The sequence below is a fragment of the Taeniopygia guttata genome, chromosome 5, assembly GCF_048771995.1.
Source record: "Taeniopygia guttata chromosome 5, bTaeGut7.mat, whole genome shotgun sequence".
NCBI classification, from domain to species: domain Eukaryota; kingdom Metazoa; phylum Chordata; class Aves; order Passeriformes; family Estrildidae; genus Taeniopygia; species Taeniopygia guttata.
Window position 1 is genome coordinate 30421003 of NC_133030.1, and position 22160 is coordinate 30443162.

The following is a 22160-nucleotide window of genomic DNA, read 5'->3' on the forward strand; positions in this document are numbered from 1 at the left end:
GTTCCCAACATCTTCTCATTCACACTTGTCTTCCCTGTCACAGCACAGGGGATGAAGGGCTGGTACTGACTTGTGACCCGCAGCCTCATAACCCCTCCCAATTTAACAGGCCAACAGCCTTCTGCACCCCAGTTTTCTCCCCCACCCCAATCCCTGTAATGCCAGCTGAAGCAGCCCTGGCTTGTGTCTAACCCAACTCCCTCCTTCCAAACTGGCCCTTCTTGTCTCCCACTCCCCTTGTCTCAGCGCTGCTTTTCTGGCTTTCAGAAAGAAGAAAGCTATAACCTGAAAAGGTAAAAAGGGAAAAACCTTTCTCCAGTGCATGCTGCATGTCCTCAGCAGGCCCATCCCCTCACAAAGGAACTGCTCTTTTTCCAGATAAAGACTATTACTTTCAAGAGACCACAGAGGGGTCCTAGCAGCAAGACTCCTCCTGAGCATACAGGAATTGGGGAAACAGGAGATATACGTACATCACAATATGTGTGCAAAAGGAAATAATTATGGTACTAGACACAGCTATCACTTTTCCCTGGACTCCCTCAAATCCAGGGAATTCAATACTTCATCTGAATAGTCCCCTAAAATGTGCTGCACCACAGGATTTCTGAGCATTATTTTACAGCAGGAGAATAAACAGCTGATTTCTCCTACACTTCCAGATGTTTCTGCCCAGCAAAACAGCATTGTCTGTGTGTCTCGACTCCCAAGGTGTCCCAAGACCTCCCCAATGATCTATCCAATCTGTGTGAGGGACAAAACCAACATCGACATCTCTGAGGCCATAGAACGTGAGCTGGGGGCCCACTCTAAGCCCAGAGCTGCAGTTTAACATTACAGCTTCAGCCCAGCTGGCCACTGCCAGGAACAGGGAGACAGAACCCTCCCATCTCCATTCCCATCTTCTCTATTTATGGCCTGCAACCTTCTCCTCACATTACAGGCAAACTCAAATTCCAAACCAGTAGAACAAACTTTACTATATCCTAAAGCGTTTAAGAATGCGTGTATGCCTTCCAAGTAGGAGGAGAAAAAGCAAACATAACACAAGCATATAGAAAACTCATGGCTCAACTAAACAGAAATTAACCTGCTTTAGAACCTTCAAAGCAATGTCCCTTTGTGAGGGCAAAATACATATAAGAGTTAACTTACCCCACAGCTATTTGTGAAGCTGTTTATTTCCCTAAAAATGAAATTCCAAACTAGGGAGAAAATTCTCAGAATATCTCTTACTTGAGCTGAAGGAAGCCTTGTTACAAATATACATAGTCCTTTATCCATACTGTACCATCTGACATTACACTATGAGTTTCAGAATAAAGACAAAACACAATGTTTAAGGAATTGGTTAATGTATACAATGTCTCCAGAATGTAAAACTCCATATTTCTAGAAAAGCTGACAACTGGCCTTGACAGTATTCATATCTGAAGAAACAAATCTACAGATCAGCAATCCCAGTAAATCCCTACTTCCACAATTTAATGTTCACAACGGATTTAAGTGAAAATAAAGGCCTCACTGGATGCCTATTTTCATAAACCAAGATATTTGCACAGAAATGGATAACCATACCCCTGTGATGATGTAACTAGTTTGAGGCTGCTGGCAAACAAAGTTAATAGGCAGCTGAAGTCCCTCATTTTTCCTCCTCCTCAAAATTTCTAAGCCAGAAAACTAAATCAACCCCTTAACTCTTTTCCAGTATGGTTCTTAAAATCCAGAATGGAGCTTTTGGCTTTCCTTCCAGTACTTATTCCCAAAACACAGCTGTAAAGCATAAAAATCAATTAATAATGTTTTGATACAAGACAGCTCATCCAGACACTACACAGGACAGATTTACTATTCTTATCATTAAATAAAACCTTCAGAAATCTCCAGAGACTTATTTTTCACAAATGTTGACAGAGCCAAGTACTGTTTTTATCATCACTGTCTGAGCTTATAACAGAAGTATACTATTCATTTCAAATGACCAAACAAAAAAGAAGGTAGCTTCCCCTGAGCATCGATCATTATTCTCAATTCTGAATCATGAAAACCATACTGTGTACAAAAAGCATTCAGTTTTTAAATATTTCAGACTTCTCTTCACACCCACATTCCTATTAATGCATTCCACTATGCGGAATTTCTAATTTTCTCTTCTTCCCCCCCCCCCCCCCCATTCCCCCTCCCCCCTTCCGGTGCATTCCCCCTTTGTCCTGCGACCCAGCCCACCCATCCCCCCAGGTCCTTTGTCCCAATGCTGCGTTCCCTTATCACTCCCCCTTGCCATGCGGTCTGTCCCTGCCCCCCCTCCGCCTTTCCCATCGCAGTCCCCGGGGTTTCCCTGCTCCTGGTCCCCTGACTCCCATCCCATTGGCCGCGGCTCATGTTCTCCCCCTGCCCCCGGCAGGCGGTATAACTGACCCTCAGTCGGTGCCCCGGTGTCTCGGGAACACGCTTCTACAATAAACACGTGTTTGCACCCGAGCCCCGTGTCGCCATTTCATCTGTTCCCGCGCTAGAACTGAGCCTCGCAGAGCCAAAGGGGAAAGTGGCTGCCGCCTCTCCCCTCCTCCCGCAGGCATCCACCCGGAGCCAGTCCCGCATGGCAACACCACTAATTCATAGTTTTAATTTTATGCTTATAGAAAAGACCTCCACTTACAGAAAAATGGTTCCTCTTGAAAATACCACAGGCATTTGAAGGACACAGGTAATCTCTCTTCAAAGAAGCAGCAGCTAGTAAAACAGAAACAAAATATACAGATAAAATACTCTTGTTCAGAGTTAACTAATTCAAGACCTAAAGAGCCAACAAGGTTGAGAATGAAATTCCTGAAAAAAAGAACCTTCCATTGAGAAGACCTGTCACAAAATCTCAGCAGTATCAAACTGCACTGCTTTTCTAGAAGAATGGTCCAGGCCATCCAGAACTTTTTTTAACCCAAACAAGTAATTATTTGCATTTTTCCTATCCTCAGAACCTCCTTTTACTGTTCATTGTTGCTTATAAATCAAGTCCTCTCACCTCTCCTTCTCCTGCTCCCTGCATAGCCCCTTTTTCTCTAAAACACTCTCAGGCTTTCACAGTCTTTGTTCCTCTCATCTGAGAGCTGGCCCTTTGTGTCCCAGCCCAGCATCTCATCCTTCCTTTCTGTTCCTCAGCCCCTTGTATTTAATCACAGCTGCTCCCTCGCTGTGCTCGGCGCTGGATGCCAGCACAGGCAGTACCGCACAGATTGTCCCTGCACTCCCGCTCCGGAGAGCCTCAGCGCCGGGAGCTGCCGCCGCAGCGGGAACGTGGCTCGGCCACTGGGCAAAGCTCAGGGGCCTCATCAGACCCTGCCCAGTCTCACCAGTGTTAGAAACTAGTAGTGGGGCAAAACAAAAGTCTTCCACAAAACTTAGTAAACCTAAAATGAGTGTGTAAAATCTGTCCAAGTTAAAAGTCTTTGACAGCAAAAGCTGGAATTGGGAATGGCTTTTTCACAGTACAATAGCCCCCCTGTAACTTCCAGTTGATGGGACTGTTAGATCTATTCATATAAACTACAGAGTAAGCTAAATAAAATACTAGGTATTTTTCCTGCACTGCAAATCCCAAAGCTGACTGATGAGTCAAGATACTGAGACCAACACTTCCAGAATGGTAGTTAAGACAAACCATTAGCCTGTGCAGACTTGACTTGCACCACTAAGCTACAAACTTCAGAAAATGAAAGACTTGCTGACAAGCAACTCTGCCTTTGGCTCAGCAGGGAACATAGCTGTAGGCAGCCAATGCAAAATATGCTACTTCCATTCATAAGGCAGTGTCACTTAGAGAAGTATATATTTTAGGTAGTAAAACATCTTAACCAAATCCCAACACAACAGCTTCAAAAATTAACTGTTGGACAGTTTTTCCAAATGCATCAGAACCAGTACTGCAACACCAGCCACCATGAAATATTCGATTGTCTCAACTAAGAAAAACAAACTAAGAGATGCCTCCTGCCTTTAACAAGGCAATACAAGTGCACGTGCTGCGCCCTGCAGTTCACACTTCGTGCATCTATCCTCTCCCACTACTCCTGCGTGAAAGACCCTGAAGCAACCATCAAATCAGCAGATGGGGAAAGCCTGGACCACCCCTTCCAAAAGGACATCATCTTAAAAGAATTCAGCGAATTAATGTGTAGGCCAAGCTCAAGAATTTTTTTTTTTCCCCATTTTCAACTTCTGTTGTGCAAGGTGCCTATTTTATCCTCCACTGGCTTTCGGGTTTTAATTTTAAATCTGCTTGGGGCTTTCAAGGAAACAGAACAGCTACAACTACAATTTCAGTAGCACACTTAATTATTTCAACAGCTGTTCATAAGTGAGATTAATTCCATTAATAATAGGGAAAAAAAAACAGAAAAGAAAAACCAACCTTCACTGAAAAATGCAACTTTTTCCTAAGATCAGAAACAGAATTCTGTTGATTTAGGTCTAGCAATTTTTATTTTTAGCAAATATCCTTAAACTTCCCTTCCAATTAAAACAGGCAAACTAATGTAAAACTCTGATGCAGAACATTGTCGGTCCTCCAGCCATTTGGAATTATTTTCTATTTGCACTTAAAATGCCTTCCCAGACATGACAGATTAAACAGAAGCTCATGTGTCAAGCAGAAGTTATCACAAAACCTACATGGAAAAAAAAAAAAAACCACTAAACCAGATTGAATTTGCATCTGTTTGTCTCCCATTCCTCTTTAATGTCTTGAATTTATCAGTATAGTCTATGTCATAGAACTAAATCAAGGAAGAGAGAGAGTACCACACTTTGGAGCTGGGATTTTGAGGGTTCTGTTAGAGCCGCATAATTGGCAGCACCAGCAAAAGATTCTCAGTAATGGTTCAGTAATTCACTAAGAAATTCATCAAACAGCAGCCATTTAGAAGAGCAAGAGATTTCTGCCTCACCTCTGGTCTCCACAGCTTCATCTCTCAGCACGTGTAGCTGCGTTATGGTTATTTGAACAGACATATTCAAGCACCATCCTTCACTAAGTGGTTCCAGCCAGGAACAAGGGGCGCCCTCATCAGCAAGGCAGTCCCAAGGCCTATGTTACAGGGTACATTTAGAAGATACCTAGCAACACTCTTTGTTCCTGAAGCTACAGCAGGTCTGCTCAAATGACAGACATAATACAACAAAAATAGTCATAGAAGCCATTCGTTTGTACAGCACTTTATATCTTTGCAAGCCAAGAACCTCCTCTGTGCTCTTTTATACTGTTCTGACTAAGGCAAGAAGACCTTTAAGTCAGTCCTAGTCTTGCCCAAATAGGAACTGCAGAAAAACACCACACACATAAGTAGGTGGTTAGCAATACCACAGAGAATTAGCTATTCCCTCCAAGTCTTCCTGAGTGAAATACCAGCCCAGAAGAGCTCTGCAAGGTGTCTCTGGGGGTGGTGGGCTACAAATCACACTCCAAATACAACAAAGGACAAGCATTATCACTTTAATTCTGAGAAATACCAACACTGCTCTCCAGTTCATTAAGAATGAGGTGCTTAATGGCAGCTTTTCAATAGCATGCTGGCTTGGACAACTCACACATTGATTCTGGATCTTACCCAGGCTGTCAAAGCCTGCAGAGATAAATAAAATTGTGGTGGCACATACCATTGCCAGCCAATTGTAGAATCTGATCTAGAAAATGAGGGACCCCAATACTCTAAAGCTCCACAAGGAAGAGGCCAGAAAGTTAGCAAGTAACACTCAAAATAAATGCTCTTTAAAAAAACCCAAACTGATACTTGAATTAGAAAAATTAATGCATAGTTTAAGCCAGCTACTTACAATAATGTGCAATAGGATATATAAAAGGACTAGTCTAAATTATTTCTAAGGTATTACTGATTTGCTTTGAGGAGTAGTAAAAGATAGAGATCCCAGAGCAACATTATATAGGGTATATATCTCATAACAATAGTAGGGAAGTGGGAAATTACTTAAGTAGCAAGACAAACAATGTCATTCTGATGCTTATAAAGATTTGGATACATTGCTGGGGGAAAAGAAGAGGGATTTCAGTTAGGAGAGAAGGATAACTGATAGTCAGGAGGCCTCAAAACAGCATCATGTTCTCTCTTGGGTAAATGTCTTATTGAAGCAGCAGGTGCAGCTTATGTAAGTTCAACATAACAGAGACTATAAATACAAAATAATTAGTGTAGATAAGGGTAACTACTGGAATATTCACTTTCAGAAAACCAATGGCTGAGTATAAAAAAATAAACCAAAACAGAAAGGATTTTGGGCTGGTGCAGCTACAACTTGACCTACAGCAAATTTTGTTTTGTTTATTAATTTTGGTGACCTAACACAGAGACCCTTAAAAAAATCTGCAAATGACACCAAACTAGGAAAGCAGAGGAGAGGGGGAAAGGGGGCAGAAGTTGCAAGGAATATGAAGGCAATGATCCTGATTCCAAGTGAGCTTAAGAAATCAGGGATTCTAAAACACACTTGATAACATCTATGCAAGTGAGAGCAAAACCAAATACCATAACTCTGAAAAAGATCATTAAATTAAAAACCTACATGTATGCAGAAGCAGTCATATTAAGAGTAATAAAGCAGAAAAGAGAAACTGTACAGGATCACAGACTAAAGAGTCATAAACCTGATATTCATCTTGAAAGCCAAATACAATTTGAGAAGATGATTAAGACTACTGATCACGAGGTTAAGCTGTTTCAAGTCTCGTCAACACCACTGTCCTAGCATTGAAATATCACATATATCATTATTGTGTATTCTAAGAACAAATCCTAAAAATCTAGTTCTAAGATTATTAAGAAGAGACTGATAAATAGAAGAAAAAATCCTTCCTCTTCTTAATATAGTTATTTAACTTTCCAAGGGGTGTCTTAGTTACAGTAAATTTTTAAAAGCAGTCTTAAGGTATGAACTCATATGACTTAGTTTAGATGACAATGCACATGAAAAGATTCCCCCTCCCCTTCACCTTTCTCCCCACAAATAAAAAAATTCCTTCCAATTTCAGTTTCCTCTTTTCTTGGTCTTCTTGTAAAATTAACATGGAATTTTTAAAATAGAATAGATTCGCTACTCGACAGTACTACTGATATTTGTAGCAATTCTACTTGGCAATTCACACTTCGCAATTCATTTTTAATGAAGTTAAAATTTAAAACAAGGTTCAATGTGAGGATTTTTTCCTTCTAGACAGCAGTTGCATTCTGACTCTAGCTGGTATCATACCCTGTGTTTACCCCATTAATGTAAAACAATTTAGACTTTACCAACAGTTGTATATGCATACACTTATTTTGGCTCTGTCACGAGTATTTTACCTTTGATTTTATTTTTCAGCTGTCCTGTGAACAAACAGTAAAATTCTAACTCATACTTGACCAAAATCTAGTACGTATTTATCTCAGACAGACTTCGAGCAATTATTAGCTGGAGTGTCAACAGCCCATACCAAAATATGACACCATCTTTCAGCCTTTTCAAAAATTCAGACTTCCAGAACTCTTGTTTAGATTTTAGATGACCACCATGCCAATGCCTTCAGCAACATTCTTTTCTGCCAGAAATTTAAGAACAGTACATTATACACATTAATTTCTATGAATCCATGTATTGAAACTGAGTGGCAAACACATAACACTTACAGCGGCCAGAAATCCACAAACAGGCAGTATTCCCCTTTTCCTTTAAAGATACATATGCATATTTACTAGTTCAGAGACCTTAAAAGCCAGAATAACAAAAAAAAAAGCTGTCTGAAAACCCAAGACTCCTTACATATCATGTGAAAATATTTGCTGAAGGACAGAACAAGACTTTGATTACACTCCAGGGCTATTCCAAAACATCTGTGAAACCAGACCATGAGGCCTGGGTCCAACAGTCACACATGATAAGGAAGGCAAAACTCCTCCACCTACAGAAAGAGTACCTGCAGTACTGTGACAGGAAAGAAGGTCACCACTAGCGTATGTGCAAAAAAAAGGTGCTATTTCTCTGATACTATGGGCAAAAGGCAGTGTTTTCAGATGCACAAGCTCCCATTTTCAGAAACAAAACTCAAAACATTCCAATTATCTATCTGGATGTATAGCAGATTTTGTAAAGCTTTATAAGCAAATCTTACATTTGCATTTAGAGAGAAAACAAAGAGTCTGGCAAACAAATTAGAGAAAAACATAAAACACCACAATAAAAGTAAAACAAGTTAGCTCCACTGATTATCATATCCACCTGAACAGGGCAGCACCATTACAACAAAAGGGAGATAAATGCTATTGAAAATAGGGAATGGCAATGATTTTACCATTGCCTTACAGAAGGCTGATCTCTCTCCTAACATTGTATTTTCCATCAGGAAACAATTCCCAAAACTATTTGCTCCTACATTTTGTTATTGTTTGGGAACTTGTGAGATGGAACAAACAGTGGTGAGCTCTTAACTAGAGCAACACTCATCTTACTGTCCAACAAGTCTTCACAACCACCAACTCCCAGGTATGATAAAGAAATCTGTGAAGCCCCTATGCCTCCAAAAGGCAAAACAGTACTTTAAGTAGACATGCCAGTGATTAAAAATTGACAGTAGTATTATTAATCTGTGGCAAATCAGCAAATTTAAAGGTCATGGCTCTTAGTCTAGCACTTCTATTTTTAGACAACAGGATTTCTACATATTAGGTATATCTTTAAGAATCCTCTCTCAACCACAAAACACACAAAACATTGTATTAGAGAATAAACAGCTGTCCAAACATCTACTGAAGTCCAGAAAATAAACCCTACATAATTGTGAGGGTTTTCAATCTTGAAAACATTAGCCAGTTGCCTCAGATCACCACAAATAAAACACCCTAGAACTTAGGCTTGCTTTTTGTTTTTGGGATGGGGGTAGGAGATAGTCAAGCTTCTTTTTGGATGTATTCTATTAGAATAAAGATAATTTTACATTAGACGATTTATGGCAAAAAAAAGTTTGTTACTGGATTTATAAGTGTGTACCTATTCAAATACAAGAAAGTACCATCTGGTCTACATGAAAAGCACAAAATATTGGTCTATGTGTTACATTTTATATTGATTGTACTGTTACAATAAAGGCAAATGATTCTGAGGTTAATTCTGTTCTTGCCTGATCTTGCCAGATCTATCATTATCCTGTATACTCTTATCAATATAAGTCATGCATTAGAACATATACTGCAAAACACCTCAGACTAATAAAAGGGACTAAAGAAAATAATTACTAAATCTAGTTGTTGATTTAAAAAATCAATTAAACATTAGAGATATAAAGGAGCTTTTCAACTGCTCAAACCAGGCAAAAGATTTCTCCAAATGACTACTTCTCTAGTATGATATGAAATACATTATTTTGAGCAAGAGAAAAAGTAATGTCTCTATGCCCTCTATGCTTTAATATATTTTAAATTTTGGTCCTATGAAACTCAAAATAAAACCCTATGCACTCATGTATGCTCCTCTACCACAAAGTACAAACACATTTTGACATAGTTGTTTGATTTTTTGTACTACTTACTACTAAAAACATTTCAATATAGTTGTGTAATTCCTTGTCAGTAGTACTTACTGTACAAACACTATTTTTCAAGCACCAAATGAAAATGGCAAGCATGGTGCTACATTGAAACTAGTACCATAAGCCACAAAGTTAACCGCAAAAAAAGCAATCAAATGCAGATTAAATAAGAAAAATAGGAAAACTGTTTATTTCAGCTGATTTGTCCAGTCATAAAAGCATTAAAAAATGGCATTTTTTAATTCATATCTGTCATGATCAGGATGATCCCAAGCTGCACCAACAATCCAAATGCCAAACAAGATGCATTGTTCAACACCTCACCAGTCAATTTAGAACAAAAGCACAACTCCCGCACAGGTATTAACAGACTAAAATTATTTTGTAGGTAAATTGTGTTTTAGTTGAGATGACAGAACATACAGCAGTCTCTATAAGGCTCACAGCTGGAGTACCAAACCCAAACCTCAGCCTCAAGGATCGGTTTTATTTAAAAAAGGGAAGACAAAAATGTCAGTTATTGACAGCTTAAAAACCAGTAACAGTAGTCCTTTGGTTGCAAAAGAGCAAGCACCTCCTGTATCACCCTCAGATTTTGTATAATGGCCATGTTTGTTGACCCTTTCCATACCAAAACTTCAAAGTATGTAGCAATACACTCTTGCAATTTCCCACATGCACAGTAAAACTCTAAAGGGTCTCTAAAGGTTTTCTACATTGATTTGCTTCAGAATCTATTAATTCAAGGGAAAGGCTAAATCTCTGTTTTCATTTAATAGGCAAAATTAGGAAACAGCTTAAATCTCAATTATATAAATACATCAGAAGAAGGTCAGCCACAATCCTCTTTGCTCTGTAAATTAACAACTCCAGAAGTGTCCTTAGAGCACCGAGACCATTTAGTTTATTCTCTGGGGTCTCCTCTGGACTCAAGATATGTAACTGTACAACTATCCTAGAAAAAATGAAGAGACATATTGGTTGGTGAACATGAAGTAACAGTTGACATAGGTAACAAAAATGCAGCAGGCACACCTCTGGACATGTCAGTAGAGGTATTATTGATCTGGAGTAAGCTTAGGAAAGTTTAAGCCCCAACCATGACTACAGGAGCCCAAACTCTGCAATGTTTTACATGCTGCAATGCCTTACAGCTCTGAAGCACCCATGGTTAGATGACTGTACCAAACAGATAATCAAATATTTAAAAAAAACATTAAAAATACTACCTGGTATTTCTCAATTCATTATAGAATTCTTTATATTGAAAACTATGAATATATTTGTATCCATCAAATTATACTCCAACACTCACAATAAAGAAAAACCCAACAACACAAAACCAACACCTATGCATTGACAACATTAGCAATTATTCTGAAAAGAACACTGGTTCCCTACCACATCACCATGTAAGACTTCTACCATCAGTACCACATGCAATTTTGCTCTTCCCAATTAAAAAAAAAGCTCTTGCAGAATAAGGAAGTGTAAGAGAAAGGCAACAAAGACCAAAAGGTACTGGATTTCCTGATTCACAAAGTCCTGAGATAGAAGACATTAAGTCTACAGCTACAAATCCATCCTATCTTCCTCCATTTACATCTGTTAACTGTGCTCTGCCAGATGCAACACACTTGTGGAGAGGAAACTTTGATTTGACAGAGTAAGCTAACTGGACTTCTGGATGAAGGACAACAGTTAAATTTCCATGCATGAGAAAATCCATCCACGTTGTCCAAATATTTAACCAGCTCTTGGAAATACCTTTGTAGTGTCTCTAAAGATGGTCAGGAGCCTCAACATGTCCTTCTATATCCAAGTCATTTTAATAAAAGCAAAGCTAAAAACCCCAGATTAACCTTTAGTAACGAAAAAACGACAACTGCTTTGCAGAATAATCCAAGAAAGAGCAGTTGTCTTACAACTTAACTCCACAGCAAAAATATTAAATAGCCACTGCATTTACCTGCTCTTCTCTCTCTCAAGTTTTCAGTCTAACCAAATGTACCTCTGCTTCCCTTTTATAGTCAAGAACAGATACAAGAAGCAAAGATCTCCAAGGGGATGTCTGTCTCCTTCTACTCCAGCACAGCTAAGCATATAAATGTTTAAGAAAATATTATAAGCTTTGATTCTAAATTAATCCCAGGCAGGAAAGTCCTCAGGCTTTAGCAGTTTAATTTTGCAGTTCATCTTTCTTCCACACAACCTCCTCTCAAGAGCAACTTATTTCAGAGAAGAATGACTAAAGCAGTTTTCCCTTCTCAGAGGAGGGAACAGTGCTCTGATTCTCAACTTCAACCTTTCTCCTCAGCAAACTTTTGCAAAGAGCTCTAACCTAAGCATCAGAAGGGAGAAAAAGGGGAATAAAAAGTGAAAGATACGCTGAAGAAAATAAATGCTGAAAAGTAGTAGAGAAAATAAAGGAAAGAGCATAGTAAAAAAACAGAACAAGAAATAACACAATGAAAAATTATACCTATACTACCACACAGACATACAAGCTTACTGCACCTCTGGTCTGCAGGCTTTACGAACACATTACCAAGAACACAGCAACAAGAGGAAGCAAGAACAACTGTGGCTGCTTCCCTAAGGTATCACTATCACACAAAGAAATCAAGGTCTTTAAGAGTAATGCTACATCAATGACACAGCTAACTTTACAAAAATACCAAAACAAGGGAGAAAAAAAATAAAAGGATGTTGTAAAATGCATTTCTTGCGTCACAGCTACACAACCAGAAGCATCCGAACACCTGCAAGCATGTACAACAAAGTAAATAGCTCCGTCGAACAACCAGATGAAGAAGCAGCTTTCCTGCCTTTCTTTTGTGTGCAGGTGGAAAGAAGGAACTACAGCAGGCCAGACCAGCACGCTCTAGGTGCAGCCCTGACCACCTGACACATCCCAACACTGAGCGTCACAAACTATGGGACACTGATGTGGCTAAAGGAGAGGACCATTCCCACACTCTCTCTGAAGGTTTGCGTGCACACACACACACAAAATGCCAACAGCAATTAACCCAAAAGATCCACCATGCCACATCCCAATTTAATTCTATCTAGGCAATTACTCAACTTTAAAAATGTTTGCCACCCTACACTTGCCAGTTTAGAGAAACATCTCCTCTTGAATGTTTTCTAATATACATATATAGGTGCAAAAATGTAACTTGATGAGATTTAATGACAAACCTTGCTTCTTCTCCTTTCATTTTCTATTGCAGATGAGCAGGCATCAGAGACACTGCAGCTCAAACTGATAAAGCTTCTATAAACATGCTATGTATAAAGCCAAAGCTGATTTTTCAGCTACTCTGATGAATTAGAAAATTGAAAGCTTCCTTTGTTTAAAAAAAAAAAAAAAGTATAAGCTGTAAAAGACTCAGTGAAATGATGCATTAGTGGTATTAAAGGTCAATGTAATAAATAATATAGCTTTGAGGTACTAAAGAGCTGTGTATTAGTACCAAGTCTGTACACAAGGACTTGACGGAATTAACTCGTGACTGATGGCAAGTTCATCTACATATACAGGGCATAAGACTAAAGAGATCAACATGCTATAAAATCCACACACAAGATTATTAGGATGCACTACTTATTAATTGCATCACTATTACTGCTACAAAGATAACTGAAGCTCCCTTCTTCCAAGAAGTCACATGGAAAAGACAACGGGCAATGGGCACAAGTCACTCCTGGGGAGATTCCAATTAGACACGAGGGAAATTTTTCACACTGAGAACCACCAGCTATTGGAATAGTCTCCCTAGAAAAGTAGTGGATTTCCCAACATCAAACACTTTTAAGATTTGGAAGGACAGAGTGCTGGGTCATTGTGGCCATAGAGTTGTGCATTTGCCAAGAAAGATTGGCCCAGATAATTCTTGAGGTCCCTTCCAACCTGGTATTCTATGCTAAAACTCTACGCTTCCATTATGATGTGTACAGACATGCATGCTATGTTTTATACATAAAAAAACATGACTAATGCCTGATGCTGATGGGATCTGTAAAGCTAGCATCACACTGTCTAGTAGGCACTGATCTTTATCTTTCATCAAATGGAGCAGAGTTAAGTTGTGGGTTTGCATTATGCATAAGCAGTGAATACAATTAGGCTGAAAAGCAAGCCGATCTTCTCTGATCTCAAGCGGAAAGTGTGAATTCTGATCTTCACAGGTGACAGCTCCGAGCATCACTCCAATTTACTAGTCAGCTTCCTTGAATATGTGTACCCAATAGAAAACTTGAAATACGTAGCTGTGGCTAATCTTAAGCCACTAATATTTAAACAGGAGACTACCAATTAAAAGAGAAAAGCAGTTATTTTATTTTGTCTGGCACAGAGAAATTCGGTTTTACAGCTCAAGAAGGGTACTGAAACCTGGAGAAAAAAAATAAAATGCATATTAAGAAGGGAGAGCCCAAGAGAAGGAAGGAATTCAAACAAGGAGAGTTCTAAAAGGACTACCAAGTGAATGGACACCTTTTGCTTTTAGGTAGATGAAATAATTTAAGAATTGTTCATCTCTGAATTGCCAGAAACATTGTCTTTGAAGCTTTCTACAAAAATGCTGTATTTCAAGCTGATGCATCTCTTCTGAAGCATGAATTTAGGAAATCTCATGGTCAGTGCAATTGTAGTAGTAGAAGTTCCATGCGTTCTCAAAACACTTTACAAAGGAATAAAGTATTTTGATCTCTACAGGTAAAAAAAGCAGGGAGTAACAACAGTAGTCCAAATTTTGCTGCTCGATTGTCTCTTCTGCCAGGGGTTTGCTAGTTTTTGTTTGTTGCTTCTTTGGTTGTGGGGGTTTGGTGGTTTTTTGTGAGGGGAGGGAGAGGAACTATTTATTTTTGTTGGTTTCTTTTATTTTGGTTTTTTCTTTGCTGGGTTTTGGTGTTTTATTCAGTACATAAACTTACTGGGGGAGTTTCTTATGCTTCCACGTCTGTGGAATTCACAAATTTCACATCTGTTCAATGCCTCAGATTTATTTAATTGTTGATTCTTATTATTCACCTGAAACAATGAAAATATCGAACTACAAAACCGTACTGCTATTCAGGTTTAAGGAGCACAGCACAACGTACTTTAGCAATGTGCAAGCTGAACAATGCCTAAAAATCAAAACACAACAATTGCTCATTCTTCACCAGCCAGTCCCATAAAATGTTAATACAGCAGAATCAGCTGCTTTCCTCTTTAATAAACAGAAAACATCTTGTTTATTAATCTGTATACATCTGTAATCATATAAAGTACTAAGTACATACTTAATAGTTCTAAGTCACACTACTACCACCTTAAGGGGAGAGCTAGGAAAAATTCACAGAATAATGTATGTATTTAATCTACCAACAGCTCTCCACATTTATACAAGCTACAGAACTCGGTTTTACAAAACCCTCAATTTCCAGGGCACAGGATTGCAATGATTAAGCACCCAGACTTCTAGTCAGCCTCAAACAGGCTATACTAAAATCCGTGCTGTTAAATCCTTGCAATCATTTTTAATCCAGGCTAGGTAGATTAATGCTAACTTGGGTGTGCCTAACTATTCTGAAATCAAGAAGTCTGCAGACTTAGCATGCCTCATTCTTGGCCTGCCTATTCAACAGGTGCCTGTAACAGAAGAGAGTATGGGTCACTGCAATCCATATTATTAAATAATAATTTTGAACTAAGAAAAAAGGTGTCAAAGCATAAAATCCTCACCAACTTAGAGATAGCCAAAAATTAATGGAATCCAGGCTTTCCTCTCTTGATTCACTGATATACACTTACCTTCTGAATAGCCAACTCTTTCAGTCTCATACACAATGAAATAAAGGTGAAACTTTTATTATGAACACCTATTCCCTATTAAAATGGACATATTTAGCTATTAAGAATATTATCCTGTTTTACTGAAGGGTATTACTGCAATTCACCAGTTCTCAAATACATTAACTAATCTGTCAACTATCACATACCAATTTCTACTAATTTATCACACTGTTTTTAAACATAAAAGAACATAAAAACAGGATAAGCACTTTCTACTTCTTTTCCATTTAAACATAATACTGTAGATATCATTGCAATACCACAGTACAAATACATTGCACAAGGCAATCACTAACTTGGGAACATACGTGCATCCAGTACATCAATTTCCTTTGACTCACAGGTGAATGTGTGCACAGGTACATGCATTTGAAATATATATGTGCACTCCTGAAGGAACACCCTCCTTTCTTTACAAATAGGCCAAAACTGAAAGCACTAATTGCACTTCAGACTCCTCAGGGAAGGAACTTGAACTACAAAACTACACAGTCCTAATAACAGAAATCCTTTGTATAATCACCAATTAAACCTTGGGGAAATCACTGGGAAAAAAAATAAAACCTGCAAAATGTAAGCAAGGAAGACAATTCTGTATAACTCTCCCCCCAGCCATTCAGAGAAACAGTACCCAAGTAGCTCCTGCCTTCCTTTGCAGGGAACACAGCACTATAGTACTCTTAAACACATCCCTGAGAAAAAGCAAGAATGATTGAAGCAAAGCCTTTTCCATCTCAACCCCACCCAATAAGGCCTTTTTACTAGTGAACAAATTAAGCCACAGGACTTTAATCTGTCAACAGGAAAAGAATAGTACAAATAAAACCAACAATATATAACTTAAGGTCAATATCAGCCACTTGCACACAGTGGCCATCTCTTCCTCTTCCCTCCCCACAGTCCTCTTCTTCATTTTAAGTTCGGGTCAAATAAGCAGTCTGAAGTTAAGTTTCATGAAGAATTTTACAAGTTTTAGTCTGCCAGTATCTACAGAAGTATGTGGGGAATTAACAAAACTGAGTTTATTCTGCTGAATGTTTTGCACCTAAATAGTCTTACAAATCAAATTAAGATTCCCTGTTTGAAATAAGCAAATATCAGCTTTATTGGAGTGTGATACTATTCCTAAAAAAAGCTGCTTGTTAATACAATTATGTTCAACTCCCAACTGTAAAACCTGCTCAAGAATTTCAGTAAACAAGACTGGGTTTATAGGACCATGAACCTACACATTCATAAACAACCAGTAACCAGAACTGTTACTGAGGAAATAAATTGGGTTTTAAGTATAATTTTGTATTACTAGATTTGCTACAGGCGGGAATTTAAAAATTATTAAAACTCCACTGAAGAAAATTTCCACTTTGAACAAAAAATTGCATATTTATATTAAAAAGGAATTGACCAGCTTCAATGTTTCAGTGAAGTAACATGGTAACCCCACTGGCAAAATGAAGCTTGATTATCTCATCATTATTTACAGAAAGTATGCGAAAAGAACCCTGGACTGTGGAATCCAAACATAGTAGGGGGAAAAAGTACTCATTTACTTTACAGCAGTAAGTTAAACTACTAAGACTGCTCTTCATAACTCAAGACAGCCCTTTTTCATTGTCTATGCCCCACTATAGTGTACACCAGTATCATGAGTCTAAATAGCCTCTTAGAACCACAAACTTTATAAAACAAACTTCTGTATGTTGAGAAAGACATGGACACAATTTTCTCCTCTGTGGTAACTTTGAGAGCTATATATCAAAAAAAACCCAATAATGATTGTGTGTAAAAATCAACACGAAAGATGATGCCAAATGAAAAGGTAAAATTACTCAAGGGAAAAGACAATTAAAACAGCCTTTTCCAAGGGCTCTGCTAGTTCTGTGAACAAATACATTTGTTTCCAGTATATATGTCCTCTGAAGTAAAGGTTTTATCATTACCAGAAGTCAAACCTCAGAAGCTAAATCTCTGCCAACACAATGCAGCTTATGCCAACAATGTTTCAGAAGGAAAGTTTTACACTGACACTTTTGATATAACAACATCCTTCAAGGCAACTGCAACAACTACAGGGCAGATTCTCTCACATAAGAAACCTATTTGTTTGTTTTGACATCCAGCAAACTGATGAACCAATGTTACATGGCAGGGTTTTTCCTTTGGCAGCAATGTTTTTTACATTGTTATTTCCAGACTGGACTTCCTTTGCATATCCTATACCTAGAGGTTTCACTATGTGTTAATAAACACATGATTAAAACATGTTCAGTGGAGGGAGTTATGTTTTTACTGCCTTGTTGCAAATCTGCTTCAACTAATCTTAATTGATAGCTCCAATTTTGTGCTCCCTGCAGTCCATAGCAAATTCTGGTCACCTCCCTCCAGGCAACACTACGGCTTGCACAACCTGCTGAGTTAATTCAGGAAGCTGATCCATCCAAAAACAAATCCAACCCCACCCATCTTTGCAAAACCAACACCACTGCTCCTCATCTCTCATCCTTCCACACCCCAAACCCACACGCTGCAATTTTCCAACCTTCTTCATATACCATCTTGAACCAGGTCATTACACACCTGTCAAGGACCTGAATCCTGGTAAAAGGCAGAGGGCAAAGCTGCATGGGCAAAACTGCAGCATCTCTCACTTGTTGCGTCCATTTTACCTTTTAATTATGTTACTCTGTAAAAGGACAGATCATGTAACTAAAGCCCAGTCTTTTTCAAGGATCAGGCACATCCAGAAGAATCATCCTTTTCTTCCTTACAACATGAGTTTAGTTTCACAAGTGGGTTAAAAGAAACCACCTACAAGAACTGCTCTGTTTCAGAAAATGTGACAAAAGTAGGCATTCTGTCACAGCCTGAACACAGTCCAACCTGCTTTAGCAAACTCTTCTACACATACCCAGTAGAAAGGGGGGGGAGGGAATAGCCACCCTGCTGGAGACCACCCCTTACACACTGCATGAAACATTACACAATATCAGCAAACAACACACAACTGGCATTACTCCAAAAGGTCAAAAGGTACAGAAAGCAGGACATGCACTCTTACCTATCCAAATTCCTGAGAAAGGAGACACATGCAGCTTCAGCACAAACTCCCAGCAGACGTCACAATCTACTTCTGATGAATCATACCACAGTGAAACCTAGAAGCAAAAAGGTCATAGGCATGAACAAAATTTGAATAGAAAGCAATCAAATGAAGTACTTTTCAAAAGGTAAAGGGTATTCTGAAAATTGTGCTTGTGAGAAGCCAGAAGCAACAATGAAGGCATCTAAAACTGAATCTATTGATTTTTTGCACATAACTTACACATCTGAGTAAGCCTGTATGATAATTTTCTCACTATAACAATCCCAACCCTTCTTTTATCACCCCTTCTCTGAATTGCTATTTTCTTCCAGACACATTCTGCCAAGCATTTAGAGATTAAACACACATTTGGCAATGCCTGAAAGAAAGGGGACATTTAGCAGTGCTGTGGCCCACCTTTTTTCCCCTCACTGCTCAACATAAAGTCTGTAACACATGCCAAAAAGAAGGGAGAGCAGGAGTTTTTATCTAAGCCACCAGCTGCAGCACCCTAAAAAGTCTCCAGTGTAGAAGGAAATTTAAATGTTTCAAAGCTGGTCCTTCCTATTTACCAGGTCCTGTATCATAATCTGTATTTTTTCAGAATTACTCTTAAAATCTGACCTCTGTCTATTGCTACAAAAGGCTTGCATCTCTAGATGATATGAGTCCTCTAAAATTAGACCGGGCAAACAGATGTAACCATGGAGATTTCTGCTGCAGTCCCGAGAACTCCGCAGAGGCACAAGCTGGAGGCAGCGCACATACTGCCAAGGAATTTTTGTCCTACTCTACTCCCACCAAGCTCACGTGTTAGAGAAGATGTACAGTGAATCATATCAAAGAGAGATTAAAATCCAGCTCTAAGTAAGGAGTCTAAAGAAAAACACCTAGATTCTTCTCCAGCCTGGTTTTCCCCAGTCCAGTTCACTGCACAGCAACATGAGCACCTGTGCTGCCATGAGGCAGAAAAGGTGCCAGACAGAGAAGCAGAGAAGGATGATGCCTTTCAGCTGCAATGGCAGCACAAACTGCACATAAAACCATGGTAAAAGGGCTATATGCAATAATTATTGCTGAAATATGATAATTTGATAAGAAAATTTTAAGTCACCCATTGCTACTCTCCCAAAAGTACTCCTAGACAGAGTTTTATAAACTTGGAATTACCTACCTGGTGGCAAGAACACTAGCATCAACAAAAATTCCTTAAGAAATACCAAATAGTGTTATCAACGGAACTCAAAAAATTATTGCTATCTTATTTGAGCCATTAAAAATACAGCTGAGAGTTTTTTTTATTGCAAGTTAAATTTAGGCTTATTTACAAAATATTGTGTGAAATTACGACTTTGGTGAAATGAGAAGCATCAGCAAAAGAGCTGCAGTACACAAAAAAATAATGCAGTGCAGAAAAGCAGTTTATAAGAGGCAGAGAGAACTAGAATCATGTTTAAAATAAGGCAACACTCCTAGAAGAACTGCATTTTAACTTTCATATTGTTAAAAAAATAATTTCCACAGGTAGTGAGCGGCCTTCTGGTCAAGAGAACTATTTCCAATTTTTTTTAGGGTGAAATTCTTTTCCAATTCAAGCATTACTAAGATGCATCACAATTCTGACCCAGAACTCTCAATTTCTTTTGGTGTTATATTATAGACCTGCTGTGTAAAGATGATTTTTTTTTTTTTGGGTAAAAGATTGCCCGTGAAGCTCAATTGTGATTGGGAAGGCCGCCTACACAGCAGAGAGAGTGAGAAAACACACATTTGTAGAGCTGAAAAAACATCATTGTAGGCGTCTGCAACGAGGGAGGGAAGAAAGAACTTGGTCTTACTGAAAAAGGCTATTTTCTGACATCACCTTTGAAGGAACCAAAATGTGTTAACTGAAGACAGTTCAAGGGTTGTTTGCTGTGTTCCAGCTATCAATATGCAGTACTACAAGCAAGAGGAGGAATCCTTGCAGATTCATCCCTCTGATCTCAGAATCTGCCACCTACTCAAGGAATGCTTCACTTCCCCCACTTCTCTGCCACAACGTGCAAAAGCTGTTCTCATAAAACAGAAAGTCACCTGCAGAACAGCAGTTCAAAGCTTTAAAAATCTTATATAATTAATAACATTAGAAGTATTGAAATTGTAGACAAAGCTTGTTAAAAACATAAGGAGAGAATGCTGTCTGAGAACACTAAGAATAACTAGCATTTAATCTCAGCAGAATCTAACAGTATTTGAAACTGCTGCAAAAAATAACCACAAGAATTTCAGATATCTTTCTCATACAGACTTACAAAAAATATTTTCCTCCCTACCCTACATAGCCTTCAGTCCCTCCATCTACTAAGAGAAGTAAGCAGGCCTTTCAGGATGTCCTATTAATGAACTCAGATTTTCAAAAGAAAGAAGGAACAAGCATCAGTGAAAAATATCCTTCTTGGTTTACCTTTGGAAGGCATCACCTATGAGCATTATAAATCCGTAATAAAGAAGCATCTATGAAGTGTTTTCAAGCCATCATAAACATATGAAAATATTTTTATTAGCTCTGTCTTTCTCGTCAGAATAAAAACAAAAGGCTTTTGACATATGTGCTTTGCCTGATTATTACCACAATTACTACCAGGGGAATGAAGACAGCCAGGACAAGTTTCACCAGTGAACTCCAATTAACATGAGATGATTCACTGCAGGGAAAAGATGCTGCTTCTCCTATGGCGTTGGGCCCTACAACTTATTTTGCAACCAGTCACAAGGAGACAGGACTTCAGCACCTAATTCCCCTGAGTGTTTGGGTTGGTAACATCAAAGCCCTGTGCCTAGCAGATGACTGAATTCCTGCACCCACAGAACACTACCACAGCAGAGAACAGCCCACAGAGCAGTACTCCTGAGAAGCCATCTGCAGCCAAAGCTTTCGCAGGGTCCTAAGTTTCATCTCCAACCAAACATGCTGTCACTGAAGATGCTGAATGACAGAAACTGGAAAGTGACATTACTACAATGTAAACTCAACTCTTTCGCAACTTTTCAACTATATGATTGTTAAGGACTAATGCCTACTACACATACACATCAGAAACACAGGCAGGACAGGATTTTGAAAAGCACAAGCCTGACCTGCCCTAAACTATATGGCAAGCAAAAGCAGCACACTCAGAGTCACAATTAAGTTCATAAAATTACTTATAAAATGCTCCTGAGGTTCAGTGAAGCACAGATTCTTCTGGGTCAGAAAGAGATAGGGATGAAGTATCAATGGCAGCTATAAAACTCACTAGCAGGAGCACCTCCTGAAAAAAGAGAATCTGAACCAATGAATATGAAATTACAAAAAAAAAAAAATAGGGTGATGTAGAAACAAGTACAAAAACTAATGGTCTATAAAAAATGCTAAGAACTGAAATCCCTTATTCTAGAAAAGGTGGAGTTGTTTATAAAATAAGGTGCATAGATTTCTACTAGCCCTTTGAAATCATAGCCATCTTGACTTTCACCTTGTTGAACAGTGAAGTACTATTTCTGATATTAATAAAACCTCTCTCAATAGTAATCAACATGAAATTCCACTAAACCAAAAATACATTAAAATATTATGCAACAAATGAATCACACATAGAATGTACACCCTAAGAACACATATCCCTTCATGCTTGGCTTGTCAA

The 22160-nt window shown here is 38.6% G+C and overlaps 1 protein-coding gene across 5 annotated transcripts in view; it reads right to left on the bottom strand.

The window, feature by feature from the left end:
- Window positions 1-22160, bottom strand: part of SIPA1L1 (signal induced proliferation associated 1 like 1) — a 198051-nt gene that overhangs the window by 115606 nt on the left and 60285 nt on the right. For 3 of the 5 annotated variants that reach the window (XM_041716655.2, XM_072930070.1, XM_072930069.1), the window contains exon 2: window positions 18472-18568. The gene's annotated coding sequence lies outside the window, so the exon portion shown is untranslated. Of the gene's footprint in view, window positions 1-2659; window positions 2734-18471; window positions 18569-22160 lie in introns of all 5 variants that reach the window. The other 2 variants (XM_032748800.3, XM_041716656.2) reach the window with 1 other exon arrangement.